The following is a 12,618-nucleotide window of genomic DNA, read 5'->3' on the forward strand; positions in this document are numbered from 1 at the left end:
ACAGTTAATTGCAGAGCAAAATGAAGCAGGTTCCATTATACCATCACTAATTCACCGGATCCCATCAGAACTCTGTAGTTAAATGTGCTTAGGTGAGTGTAATACTAGGAGTGGTTACCTCTTGGGAAGTTCTCGTGTTGCACCTATTTTTTTCAGATGGGGCGTTCAACATTTTGCGCGACTGGAACTATGCTCTGCTTGTTTATTCGTAAATGTGTGTCATGGCGCCGGAGCATTTTACTTGATATTAGAACGAGAAGAAGAGGTGCAATGTGCACCCACATGGAAACAAATTACGGGAGGGGGGAGGGAAGTAAAAGGAGTGTAGGTATTTACATCGTAGAATGAAACATGTGCCATTATACCAACACAAATTCATTGGATCCCGTCAAAACTCCGCAGTTAAGTGTGCTTGGGCGAGAGTAGTACTAGGATGGGTATCCTTCTGGAAATCCTCGTGTTGCACCAATTTTTTTCAGATGGGGCGTTCGACATTACGCGCGATTGGAACTATTGTCCGCTGGTTTATTCGTAAATGTGAGTCACGGCGGCAGAGCATTTTACTTGATATTAGAACGAGAAGGAGAGGTGCAGTGTGCAGAAACAAATGACGGGAGGGGGGAGGGAAGGAGAATGAGTGTATGTATTTGCAGCACAGAATGAAACAGGTGCCATTAGACCATTACTAATTCATTGGATCCCATCAAAACTCCGCAGTTAAATGTGCTTAGGTGAGGTAGTACTAGGAGTGTTGACCTCTTAGGAAGTCCTCGTGTTGCACCCATTTTTTTCATATGGATCGCTCGACATTATGCGCGACGGGAACTATGGTTCGCTGGTTTATTCGCAAATGTGAGTCACGACGTTGGGACATTTTACTTGATATTAGAACGAGAAGCAGAGGTGTAGTGTGCACGCACAAGAAAACAAATGACAGGAGTAGGGATGGAAGGAGAAGATTTGTGTGTTTTTGAAGCGCGAAATGAAACAGGTGCGATCATACCAGCACTAATGCACCTGATCCCATCAGAACTCTACAGTTATGTTTGCTTGGGCGAGAGTAGTAGTAGGATGGGTGACCTCCTGGGAAGTACTCGTGTTGCACCCATGTTTTTACAGATGATTATTTCGACGTTACGCATTATTTGAATTATGGTCCGCAGGTTTATTCGCAAATGTGAGTCACTGCGCCGTGGCATTTTACTTGATATTAGAACGAGAACGAGAGGTGCAGTGCGCACGCACAAGGAAACAAATGACGGGAGGGGGAAGAAAGGAGGAGTGTATGTATTTGCAGCGCAAAATTAAACAAGTGCGATCATACCAGCACTAATGCACCGATCCTATCAGAACTCCGCAGTTAAGTGTGCTTGGGCGAGAGTAGTACTCGAATGGGTGACCTCCTGGGAAGTCCTCTTGTTGCACCAATTTTTTTTAGACGGGTCGTTCGACGTTACGTGCGACTGGAGCTATGGTCCGCTGGTTTATACGCAAATGTGAGTCAAGAAGCAAGGGCATTTTAATCGATATTAGAACAAGAATGAGAGGTGCAGTGTGAACGCACAAGGAAACAAATGATGGGAGGGGGGAGGGAAGGTGAAAGAGTGTATGTATTTGCAGCACGAAATTAATCAGGTGCGATCATACCAGCACTAATGCATCGGATCCCATCAGAACTTCGCAGTTAAGTGTGCTTGGGCGAGAGTAGTACTCGGATGGGTGACCTCCTAGGAAGTCCTCGTGTCGCACCACTGGAAATATAGTCCGCTGGTTTATACGTAAATGTGAGTCAAGAAGTAAGGGCATTTTAATCGATATTAGAACGAGAAGGAGAGGTGAAGTGTGAACGCACAAGGAAACAAATGATGGAAGGGGAAAGGGAAGGAGAAGGAGTGTATGTATTTGCAGCACGAAATGAAACAGGTGCGATCATACCAGCACAAATGCACTAGATCCCATCAGGACTCTGCAGTTATGTGTGCTTTGGCGAAAGTAGTTTAAGGATGGGTTACCTCTTGGGAAGTTCTCGTGTTGTACCCATTTCATTTTCAGATGGGTCGTTCACGGTTACGCGCGACTGGAACTATGGTCCGCTAGTTTATACGCAAATGTGAGTCAAGACGTAGGGACATTTTAATTGATATTAGAACGAGAAGGAGAGGTGAAGTGTGAATGCACCAGGAAACAAATGACGAGAGGGGGAAGAAAAGAAAAGGAGTGTATATATTTGCAGCGCAAAATGAAACAAGTGCGATCATACCAGTACTAATGCATCAGATTCCATTAGAATTACGCAGTTAAGTGTGCTTGGGCGAGAGTAGTACTCGGATGGGTAACCTCTTGGGAAGGCCTTCGTGCTGCACCCATTTTTTTTTCGGATGGGTCATTTGACGTTACGCACGAATGAAATTATGAACTACTAGTTCATTCGCAAAGGTTAGTCACGGTGCCAAGGCATTTTACTTGATATTATGACGAGAAGTAGAGGTGCATTGTGCACTCACAAGGAAACAAATGACGGGAGGGGGGAGGGAAGGAGAAAGAGTGTATATATTTGCAGCGTGGAATGAAACAGGTGCGATCATACCAGCACTAATGCAACGGATCAGATTAGAACTCAGCAGTTATGTGTGCTTGGGCGAGAGTAGTACTAGGATGGGTGACCTCCTGCGAAGTCCTTATATTTCACCCATTTTCTTTGAAAGTCCTCGTGTTGCACCCATTTTTTTCAGATGGATCATTCGACGTTACGCGCGACGGGAACTATGGTCCGCTAGTTTATTCGTAAATGTGAGTCATGACGTTGGGACATTTTACTTGATATTAGAACGAGAAGCAGAGGAGCAGTGTGCACGCACAAGAAAACAAATGACGGGAACAGGGATGGAATGAGAAGGTTTGTGTGTTTTTAAAGCGCGAAATGAAACAGGTGTGATCATACCAGCACTAATGCACCGGATCCCATCAGAACTCCGCAGTTATGTTTGCTTGGGCGAGAGTAGCAGTAGGATGAGTGACCTCCTGGGAAGTACTCGTGTTGCACCCATTTTTTTACAGATGATTCTTTCGATGTTACACGCGACTTGAATTATGGTCCACAGGTTTATTCGCAAATGTGATTCACGGCGTTGTGGCATTTTACTTGATATTATAACGAGAACAAGAGGTGCAGTGCGCACGCACAAGGAAACAAATTACGGGAGGGGGAAGAAAGGAGAAGGAGTGTATGTATTTGCAGCGCAAAATTAAATAGGTGCGATCATACCAGTACTAATGCAGCGGATCCCATCAGAACTCCGCAGTTAATTGTTTTTGGGCGAGAGTAGTACTCGGATGGGTGACCTCTTGGGAAGTCCTCGTGTTGCACAAATTTTTTTTCAGACGGGTTGTTCGATGTTACGCGCAACTGGAACTATGGTTCGTTGGTTTATACGCAAATGTGAGTCAAGAAGCAGAGGCATTTTAATCCATATTAGAACAAGAAGGAGAGGTGCAGTGTGAACACACAAGGAAACAAATGATGGGAGCGGGGAGAGAAGGAGAAGGAGTGTATGTATTTGCAGCACGAAATGAAAGAGGTACGATCATACCAGCTCAAATGCACCAGATCCCATCAGAACTTCACAGTTAAGTATGCTTTGGGGAAAGTAGTACAAAGATGGTTACCTCCAGGGAAGTTCTCATGTTGCATCCATTTTTTTTTTCAGATGGGTCGTTCGACGTTACACGCGACTGGAACTATGGTCCGTTGGTTTATATGCAAATGTGAGTCAAGACGCAGGGACATTTTAATTGATATTAGAACGAGAAGGAAAGGTGAAGTGTGAACGCACTAGGAAACAAATGACGGGAGGGGGAAGAAAGGAGAAGGACAGTATATATTTGCAGCACTAAATGAAACAGTTGCGATCATACCAGCACTAACGCACCAGGTCCCATCAGAACTCGCAGTTAAGTGTGCTTGGGCGAGAGTATGACTAGGATGGGTGACCTCCTGGGAAGTCCTCGTATTGCACCTATTTTTTTTCGGATGGGTCGTTCGACGTTACGCACGATTGGAATTATGAACTGCTGGTTCATTCGCAAAGGTGAGTCACAGTGCCAGGGCATTTTACTTGATATTAGAATGAGAAGGAGAGATGCGGAGTGCACGCATAAGGAAACAAATGACGGCAGAAGGGATGAAAGGAGAAAAAGTGTATGTATTTGCAGCGCAGAATGAAACATGAGCGATCATACTAGCACTAATGCAACAGATTCTATTACAATTCCGCAGTTAAGGGTTCTTGGGCTAGAGTAGTACTAGGATGGGTGACCTCCTGCGAAGTCCTTATATTTCACCCATTTTCTTGGGAAGTCCTCGTGTTGCACCCATTTTTTTTAGATGGATCGTTCGACGTTACGCACGACGGGAACTATGGTCCGCTGGTTTATTCGCAAATGTCAGTCACGACATTGGGACATTTTACTTGATATTAGAACGAGAAGTAGAGGTGCAGTATGCAAGCACAAGAAAACAAATGACGGGAGCAAGGATGGAAGGAGAAGGTTTGTGTGTTTTTAAATCGCGAAATGAAACAGGTGCGATCATTCCAGCACTAATGCATCGGATCCCATCAGAACTCCGCAGTTATGTTTGCTTGGGTAAGAGTAGTAGTAGGATGGGTGACCTCCTGGGAAGTACTCGTGTTGCACCCATTTTTTTGCAGATGATTCTTTCGACGTTACGCGTGACTTGAATTATGGTCCGCTAGTTTATTCGCAAATGTGAGTTACGGCGCCGTGGCATTTTACTTGATATTAGAACGAGAATAAGAGGTGCAGTGCGCACGCACAAGGAAACAAATGACGGGAGGGGGAAGAAAGGAGGAGTGTTTGTATTTGCAGTGCGAAATTAAATTGGTGCTGTAACACCCAAAATTTGTATTTTTTATTATTTAATTTATTTTAATTTTTATTAGAATTTTTATTTAATTTTATTCTATTTTAATATTTAATTTATAAAGTTTTAATTTAATTTAATTTAATTTAATAAAAAAAAATAATAATAATAATAAATTAGGGTAAAATTATTTTTGATATTTAATTGAAATTGATTTTGGGAAAAAGGGGTGAAAATTTGAATTCTGGGGGTGTTTTTGAAAAGAAAACCAAAAATCGGAGGTCAAAACGTAATTTAGAAAAGTTGTGCCACGTCAACAGCCCAGTCAGCAGCCCCGACCAACCAGAACACGCTGCGTGGCAAGGACGCTGACGCGGGAGGCCACGCGAGACGGAGCCGCGTGGGCGATCCGCGTGCACACGATCAAACGGTTTAGATCTCACACGTGCGGACGACCCAGATCTCACGCGCACGGACGGCCCAGATCTCATGCGTGCGGACGGCCCAGATTGAATCACGCACGAACGGCCCAGATCGCATCGCGATGGACGACCCAGATTTATTCCCATTTTAATCGCGATTGGACGGCCCAGACTAAATCGTGATGGACGGCTGAGATTAAAAGGGAAAGGTTATAAATAACCTCACCCACACCCAACCCCAAATCCTACCCGCCAGTACCCTCGCCGGAGAAGAAGAACCAGTCACTGGAGGAGCCAGCCACCGCCACCCGCCGCCGCACAGGAGGATTTTCTGACTGCCAAACGAGGTAACTTTTTCTCTCCTTGGCTCGTTTTTTGATGCTGAATCCGCCTATGGCCAAATCGGCCGAAAAATACCGCCGAAGTCCAGCGGCGCTGCCGCGGCTTCCCTCAGTTTTTGCCTTCGATGAGGTCCTTTCCGGTTCCCGTTCGATGCAATTTTTACACCACTGTGATCACTGTCCTTTTTTCTACAGGTTGATCGGAGCAAAACGTCAAATCACGACTCGCACCGGAGAAGTCGCCGCACCCGAGAGCTCCGCCGCCAGTAAATCTCAATTTTTCATAATTTTTTTGCCCACCGAGGGCCCTAGGGTTTTTTTATCACATGAACCAACGCAAGTTTTGCCGAATTCAGCCAAAAACGGCCAACCCGAGGCAGATCGCCGCCGCTGGCGACGATGCCGTCGCTGAAGCACGGCGGAGCCACCGTGCCAGAATTTTGATATTGGTCGAAAGGGCTTTGGGTCTGATTTTAGGTTTTTTTTTGGGACACGCGCAGGTACCGAAAGCGTGTTTATGTTCCCGGGAGAAAATTCAGAGAATTTAGGATTGCCCGTAGGCGCAGTGTAAAGTCGATTTCAGACCCTGAAACAAGTAAGGATCTCTCACCCTATTTCCTATCACAATATTAAAGTTCAATAAATGATAAAACGGTATTCGTGAAATTAATGGATGTGTATAATTACTTAAGGTTGCTAATGGAGCCCGAATTTGGTGTATCTGTCGATCAGTTGTTGTTTGATCTATTTTAACGTTTTAAATGCAGTGTGGTACTTGATGTGGTTATTTTATGGTTTTGTATGCATTAATCCCTGTTTCATTTATTATGGTTTGAATTATGGTGAACCCGATGTTGTGTCGTCTTGCTTGGTGTTCATTATTGGTTTACGTGTTTATGTTTGATTGGATAATTGAGACCAAGAAAAATGGAAAAAGGTATGTGGATTGATAAATGGATAATGTCGACAGCCTCACTAGATATCCTGGGAGATGGTGGACGGACTGGGACCATAGGGAACCCTACCGGGAACGTGGTCTCTCATATCGGACTGGGTATGGAGACTTTATGTGTTTTGGCGCCCATACCGGACGGGGTATGGGGACGGTCCGTTTCACCCTCATACCAGACGGGGTATTGAGGTTTATGGTTTTGGCGCCCATACCAGACGGGGTATGGGGACCCTAGAATCAGGATATTAATATTGATGGTTCACGTGTAGCGGGAACCCCCTATGGATCCCCATGGATACTAGTAGACTGGTAAAAGAGGAGAATTGTTGTCTAATTATTGAAGTACAAAAGTATAACATGTGTTATCTTACAAAGTGTACATGATTTTATGATGGTTATAATGTTATTGTTTTCATATGTTATTTTCATGATTTTATGATTTTATGATGGTAAGTGGACAGTAAAGATTTTTATTATTAATAAATGAGTTTGTTATAAGTTATGCTCAATTGGTCATTTTTGTTTTCTACAAACCTTTACTTCTGTGGTAGTGAGATAGTGTGATGTCTTTATTGGGCTAGTGTAGCTCATTCCTTACTTAACCATTTCAGATCAGGAGGACGTGGTTCCCGAGCCCGTTCCGCAGAAAGATGGCGAGTTAGATGCCTAAAGATTTTATAGTTCTCTTTATAGTGTTCATTTCGAGTATTTTCTTTAATTAGTTTATTTTTTCTCACGTTGAATATGTTTATGGTTATTGTGTAAGGGATGTAAATAAGAATTTTTATTTCGCTTCCGCACTTAGAATTTTTAGTACATAAATTTTCATTTTTATTTCCGAGGCCGTTACAGGTGCGATCATACCAGCACTAATGCAACGGATCCTATCAGAACTCCACAGTTAAGTGTGCTTGGGCGAGAGTAGTACTCGAATGGGTGACCTCCTGGGAAGTCCTCGTGTTGCACCAATTTTTTTTCAGACGGGTTGTTCGACGTTATGTGCGACTAGAACTATAGTCCGCTGGTTTATACGCAAATGTGATCAAGAAGCAGGGGTATTTTAATCAATATTAGAACGAGAAGGAGAGGTGCAGTGTGAACGCACAAGGAAACAATTGATGGGAGGGGGGAGGGAAGGAGAAGGAGTGTATGTATTTGCAGTACCAAATGAAATAGGTGCGATCATACAAGCACAAATGCACCGGATCCCATTAGAACTCCGCAGTTAAGTGTGCTTTGGCAAAAGTAATACAAGGATGTGTTACCTCCTGGGAAGTTCTTGTGTTGCACACATTTTTTTTCAGATGGGTCGTTCGACGTTACGCGCGACTGGAACTATGGTCTACTGGTTTATACGTAAATGTGAGTCAAGACACAGGGGCATTTTAATTGATATTAGAATGAGAAGGAGAGGTGAAGTGTGAACGCACAAGGAAACAAATGACGGGAGGGGGAAGAAATGAGAAGGAGTGTATATATTTGCAGCGCGAAATGAAACAAGTGCGATCATACTAGAACTAATGCACCGGATCCTATCAGAACTCCGCAGTTAAGTGTGTTTGGGCGAGAGTAGTACTAGGATGGGTGACCTCCTAGGAAGTCCTCGTGTTGCACCAATTTTTTTTTCAGATGGGTCGTTCGACATTACGCGCGACTAGAACTATGGTCCGCTGGTTTATACGTAAATGTGAGTCAAGAAGCAATGGCATTTTAATTGATATTAGAATGAGAAGGAGAGGTGCAATGTGAACGCACAAGGAAACAAATGATGGGAGGGGGGAGGGAAGGAGAAGGAGTGTATGTATTTGCAGCACGAAATGAAACAGGTGCGATCATACAAGCATAAATGCACTGGATCAAATCAGAACTCCGCAGTTAAGTGTGCTTTGGCGAAAGTAGTACAAGGATGGGTTATCTCTTGGGAAGTTCTCATGTTGCACCCATTTTTTTTCAGATGGGTCGTTCAACGTTACGTGAGACTGGAACTATGGTCCCCTGGTTTATTCACAAATGTGAGTCACGACATTGGGACATTTTACTTGATATTAGAACAAGAAGCAGAGGTGCAGTGTGCACGCACAAGAAAACAAATGATGGGAGCGGGGATGGAAGGAGAAGGTTTGTATGTTTTTGAAGCGCGAAATGAAACAAGTGCGATCATACCAGCACTAATGCATCGGATCCCATCAGAACTCCGCATTTATGTTTGCTTGGGCGAGAGTAGTAGTGTATGTATTTGCATTGCGAAATTAAATAGGTGCGATCATACCAGCACTAATGCACCGAATTCCATCAGAACTCCGTAGTTAGGTGTGCTTCGGCGAGAGTAGTACTAGGATGGGTGACCTCCTGAGAGGTCCTCGTGTTGCACCCATTTTTTTTCAGATGGGTCGTTCGACGTTACACGCGAATAGAATTATGAACCGGTTAATTCGCAAAGGTGAGTCACGGTGCCGAGGCATTTTTCTTAATATTAGAACGAGAATAAGAGATGCAGAGTGCATGCACAAGGAAACAAATGACGGCAGGGGGGATTGAAGTTGAAAGAGTGTATGTATTTGTAGCGCAGAATGAAACATGAGCGATCATACAAGCACTAATGCAACAGATTCTATCAGAACTCTGCAGTTAAGGGTGCTTGGGCGAGAGTAGTACTAGGATGGGTGACCTCCTACGAAGTCCTTATATTTCACCCATTTTCTTGGGAAGTCCTCGTGTTGCACCCATTTTTTTTAGATGGATCGTTCGACGTTACGCGCGACAAGAACTATGGTCCGCTGGTTTATTCGCAAATGTCAGTCACGACATTGGGACATTTTACTTGATATTAGAATGGGAAGGAGAGGTGCAGTATGCACGCACAAGAAAACAAATGAGGGGAGCGGGGAATGAAGGAGAAGATTTGTATGTTTTTGAAGCGCAGAATGAAACAGGTGCGATCATACCAGCACTAATGCACCGGATCCCATCAGAACTCCGCAGTTATATTTGTTTGGGCGAGAGTAGTAGTATGATGGTTGACCTCATGGGAAGTATTCGTGTTGCACCTATTTTTTTGCAGATGATTCTTTCGACTATACGTGCGACTTGAATTATGGTCCACTAGTTTATTCGTAAATGTGAGTCACGGCGCTGCGGCATTTTAATTGATATTAGAACGAGAATGAGAGGTGCAATACGCACACACAAGGAAACAAATGACGAGAGGGGAAAGAAAGGAGGAGTGTATGTATTTGCAGCGCGAAATTAAATAGGTGCTATCATACCAGCACTAATGCACCGGATCCCATCAGAACTGCGCAATTAAGTGTGCTTGGGCGAGAGTAGTACTCGGATGGGTGACCTCCTAGGAAGTCCTCGTGTTGCACCAATTTTTTTCAGATGGGTCGTTCGGCGTTATGCGCGACTGGAACTATGGTCCGCTGGTTTGTACGTAAGTGTGAGTCTTTTGTGAATAAACCAGCGGACCATAGTTCCAGTCGTGTGTAACGTCGAACTACCCATCTCCAAAAAAATAGGTGCAACAGGAGGACTTCTCAGGAGGTCACCCATTCTAGTACTACTTTTTCCCAAACACACTTAATTGTGGACTTCTGATGGGATCCAGTGTATTAGTGCAGGTATGATCGCACTTGTTTTATTCTGCGCTGTAAATACATACACTCATTTTTTCCCTCCCCCCTCCAGTCATTTGTTTTCTTGTGCGTGCACACTGCACCTCTCCTTCTCGTTCTAATATCAAGTAAAATGCTCTGGCGTCGTGACTCACATTTGCGAATAAACTAGAGGACCATTGTTTCAGTCGCGCATAACGTCAAACTACCAATCTGTAAAAAAATGGTGCAACACGAGTACTTCCGAGGAGGTCATCCATCCTAGTACTACACTCGCCCAAGCACACATAACTGCAGAGTTCTGATGAGATCCGGTGCATTAGTGCTGGTATGATCGCACCTGTTTCATTCCGCGTTGCAAATACATAAACACCTTCTCCTTCCCTTCACCCTCCCATCATTTGTTTCTTTGTGCGTGCACACTGCACCTCTCCTTCTCGTTCTAATATCAAGTAAAATGCCTCGGCGCCATGACTTACACTTGCGAATAAACCAGTAGACCATAGTTCCAGTCGCGCGTAACGTCGAACGCCCCATCTGAAAAAAATAGGTGAAACACAAGAACTTCCCAGGAGGTCACCACTCCTAGTACTACATTCACCCAAGCACATTTAAATGCGTAGTTCTGATGGGATCCGGTGAATTAATGATGGTATGATGGCACCTATTTCATTCCGCGCTGGAAATACATATACTCCTTCTCCTTCTCTCCCCCCTTCCGTTATTGTTTTGCTTTTGCGTGCACACTGCACCTCTCATTCTCCTTTTAATATCGAGTAAAATATCCCAGCTCCGTGACTCACATTTGTGAATAAACTAGCGGACCATAGTTCCAGTCGCGCGTAACGTCGAATGACCCATCTGCAAAAAAATAGGTGCAACACGAGGACTTCCCAGGAGGTCATAACTCCTAGTACTACACTCGCCTAAGCACATTTAACTGCGGAGTTCTGATGGGATCTAGTGAATTACTGATGGTATAATGGCACCTGTTTCATTCTGCGCTGCAAATACATACACTCCTTCTCCTTCCTTCCTCCCTCTCGTCATTTATTTCCTTGTGCGTGCACAATGCACCTCTGCTTCTCATTCTAATATCAAGTAAAATGCCCGAGCGCTGTGACTCATATTTGTGAATAAACCAGCGGACCATATTTCCAGTCGTGCGTAACGTCGAAGGACCCATCTGCAAAAAAAAAAGTGAAACATGAGGACTTCCAAGGAGGTCACCCATCCTAGTACTACTCTCGCCCAAGCACACTTTACTGCGGAGTTTTGATGAGATCCGGTGCATTAGTGTTGGTATGATCGCACTTGTTTCATTCCACGCTATAAATACATACACTCCTTCTCCTTCCCTCCCCCTCCCGTCCTTTGTTTTCTTGTGCGTGCACACTGTATCTCTCATACTCGTTCTAATATCAAGTAAAATGCCCCGGTGACATAAATCACATTTGCGTATAAACCAGCGGACTATAGTTCCAGTTGCGCGTAATGCTAAACGACCCATCTGAAAAAAAAAATTGGTGCAACACGAGAACTTCCCAAGAGATCACCCATCCTAGTACTACTTTCGCCCAAGAACACTTAACTGCGGAGTTCTGATGGGATCCGGAGCATTAGTGCTGGTATGATCGCACCTATTTAATTTTGCGCTGTAAATATATATAGTCCTTCTCCTTTCTTCCCCCTCCCGTCATTTGTTTCCTTGTGCGTGCGCACTGCACCTCTCGTTTTCGTTCTAAGATCAAGTAAAATGCCACGGCGCCACGACTCACATTTGCGAATACACCAGCGGACCAAAGTTCTAGTCACGCGTAACGTCGAAACAATCATCCGAAAAAAATGGGTGCAACACGAGAACTTCCCTAGAGGTAACCCATCCTTATACTACTTTCGCCAAAGCACACTTAACTGCGGAGCTCTGATGGGATCCGATGCATTTGTGCTGGTATGATCGCACCTGTTTCATTTCGTGCTGCAAATACATACACTCCTTCTAATTCCCTCCCCCCTCCCATCATTTGTTTCCTTGTGCGTTCACACTACACCTCTCATTCTCATTCTAATATCAATTAAAATGCCTCTGCGTCTTGACTCACATTTGCGTATAAACCGGACCATAGTTCCAGTCGCGCGTAACGTCGAAAGACCCATCTGAAAAAAAATTGGTGCAACACGAGGACTTCCCAGAAGGTCACCCATCTGAGTACTACTCTCGCCCAAGCACACTTAACTGCAGAGTTCTAATGGGATCCGGTGCATTAGTGCTGGTATGATCGCACCTATTTAATTTTGTGCTGCAAATACATACATTCCTCATTAATGCTGGTATGATCGCACCTATTTAATTTTGTGCTGCAAATACATACATTCCTTATCCATTCTTCCCCCTCCCGTCATTTGT

At 44.2% G+C, this 12,618-nt stretch overlaps 1 non-coding gene and 19 pseudogenes across 1 annotated transcript; 14 read left to right on the forward strand and 6 right to left on the reverse strand.

Moving 5' to 3' along the window:
- The first annotated feature begins 989 nt into the window (after window positions 1-989).
- LOC148254337 (5S ribosomal RNA) lies at window positions 990-1,108 on the forward strand (annotated as a pseudogene).
- Window positions 1,109-1,310: 202 nt separating this feature from the next.
- On the forward strand, window positions 1,311-1,428 carry LOC148254338 (5S ribosomal RNA; annotated as a pseudogene).
- A 205-nt stretch (window positions 1,429-1,633) lies between these two features.
- On the forward strand, window positions 1,634-1,752 carry LOC148254339 (5S ribosomal RNA; annotated as a pseudogene).
- Window positions 1,753-2,927: 1,175 nt separating this feature from the next.
- On the forward strand, window positions 2,928-3,046 carry LOC148254340 (5S ribosomal RNA; annotated as a pseudogene).
- Window positions 3,047-3,251: 205 nt separating this feature from the next.
- On the forward strand, window positions 3,252-3,370 carry LOC148254341 (5S ribosomal RNA; annotated as a pseudogene).
- Window positions 3,371-3,901: 531 nt separating this feature from the next.
- On the forward strand, window positions 3,902-4,019 carry LOC148254342 (5S ribosomal RNA; annotated as a pseudogene).
- A 560-nt stretch (window positions 4,020-4,579) lies between these two features.
- LOC148254343 (5S ribosomal RNA) lies at window positions 4,580-4,698 on the forward strand (annotated as a pseudogene).
- Window positions 4,699-7,447: 2,749 nt separating this feature from the next.
- Window positions 7,448-7,566, forward strand: LOC148254344 (5S ribosomal RNA; annotated as a pseudogene).
- Window positions 7,567-7,771: 205 nt separating this feature from the next.
- On the forward strand, window positions 7,772-7,890 carry LOC148254345 (5S ribosomal RNA; annotated as a pseudogene).
- Window positions 7,891-8,095: 205 nt separating this feature from the next.
- LOC148254346 (5S ribosomal RNA) lies at window positions 8,096-8,214 on the forward strand (annotated as a pseudogene).
- A 207-nt stretch (window positions 8,215-8,421) lies between these two features.
- On the forward strand, window positions 8,422-8,540 carry LOC148254347 (5S ribosomal RNA; annotated as a pseudogene).
- Window positions 8,541-8,852: 312 nt separating this feature from the next.
- On the forward strand, window positions 8,853-8,971 carry LOC148254348 (5S ribosomal RNA; annotated as a pseudogene).
- Window positions 8,972-9,528: 557 nt separating this feature from the next.
- Window positions 9,529-9,647, forward strand: LOC148254349 (5S ribosomal RNA; annotated as a pseudogene).
- Window positions 9,648-9,849: 202 nt separating this feature from the next.
- LOC148254350 (5S ribosomal RNA) lies at window positions 9,850-9,968 on the forward strand (annotated as a pseudogene).
- A 144-nt stretch (window positions 9,969-10,112) lies between these two features.
- Window positions 10,113-10,231, reverse strand: LOC148254351 (5S ribosomal RNA; annotated as a pseudogene).
- A 203-nt stretch (window positions 10,232-10,434) lies between these two features.
- Window positions 10,435-10,553, reverse strand: LOC148254352 (5S ribosomal RNA; annotated as a pseudogene).
- Window positions 10,554-11,408: 855 nt separating this feature from the next.
- LOC148254353 (5S ribosomal RNA) lies at window positions 11,409-11,527 on the reverse strand (annotated as a pseudogene).
- A 207-nt stretch (window positions 11,528-11,734) lies between these two features.
- Window positions 11,735-11,853, reverse strand: LOC148254354 (5S ribosomal RNA; annotated as a pseudogene).
- A 204-nt stretch (window positions 11,854-12,057) lies between these two features.
- On the reverse strand, window positions 12,058-12,176 carry LOC148254355 (5S ribosomal RNA; annotated as a pseudogene).
- A 203-nt stretch (window positions 12,177-12,379) lies between these two features.
- Window positions 12,380-12,498, reverse strand: LOC148254356 (5S ribosomal RNA). Its single transcript, XR_015820283.1, has one exon. It is a non-coding gene; the product is annotated as a 5S ribosomal RNA (ribosomal RNA).
- Between the last annotated feature and the right edge of the window lie 120 nt (window positions 12,499-12,618).

This window comes from Carica papaya, chromosome 5, assembly GCF_054855325.1.
Source record: "Carica papaya isolate Zhongbai chromosome 5, ASM5485532v1, whole genome shotgun sequence".
Lineage (NCBI taxonomy): Eukaryota > Viridiplantae > Streptophyta > Magnoliopsida > Brassicales > Caricaceae > Carica > Carica papaya.